This window comes from Monodelphis domestica, chromosome 7, assembly GCF_027887165.1.
Source record: "Monodelphis domestica isolate mMonDom1 chromosome 7, mMonDom1.pri, whole genome shotgun sequence".
NCBI classification, from domain to species: domain Eukaryota; kingdom Metazoa; phylum Chordata; class Mammalia; order Didelphimorphia; family Didelphidae; genus Monodelphis; species Monodelphis domestica.
The window spans coordinates 209,595,284-209,595,774 of record NC_077233.1 but is presented as its reverse complement, the minus strand read 5'-3'; the positions used below and the strand labels follow the sequence as shown (position 1 = coordinate 209,595,774).

The 491-nt window shown below is 41.3% G+C and overlaps 1 protein-coding gene across 2 annotated transcripts in view; it reads right to left on the bottom strand.

Moving 5' to 3' along the window:
• Window positions 1-432: 432 nt before the first annotated feature.
• MAP2K3 (mitogen-activated protein kinase kinase 3) overlaps window positions 433-491 on the bottom strand; it is a 78,750-nt gene continuing 78,691 nt past the window's right edge. For both annotated transcript variants that reach the window (XM_007498453.3, XM_007498452.3), the window contains exon 12: window positions 433-491. This exon is cut by the window's right edge and continues 2,993 nt beyond it. The gene's annotated coding sequence lies outside the window, so the exon portion shown is untranslated.

Here is a 491-nt window from a genome sequence, read left to right as displayed (position 1 = left end):
GGCTCTAATCAAAGTCCTTTTCCAATTCTATATCTACAAACTGGTTAGGAATCCTGGGTCCAAATGCCCCACTCTGACATTCAAGCAGCTGTGTGAGCCTTGGGAAATCCCTTAACCAGGGATAGTTCCTCATCTGTAGAAGAGGAATAGAGCAGCTAGGGGCCACAGTGGATAGAAAGCTGATCCTGAGTCAGGAAGACTGAGTTCAAATCCTCTGATCTTCCCCAATACAGTATGAACTCCCTTGGAAGGAACGGCATTGAGGGGAAAACCCTCAGGTTGTTTTTTGCATTGAGGGGAAACGCTCAGGTTTTTTCCCCAAATAAGTAGACGTATCCCAAGACTAGAAGGATAGAGTTTTTCTGTGACAATACCCAAAGAAAAGGAAATATTTATCACTTGTGGTTAAAGACATACTCACACACAGTCTTATTTCTTTTTTTAATTATTATTACTTTTATTGAAAACAGCAACCAGGTAACTGTTCTAGC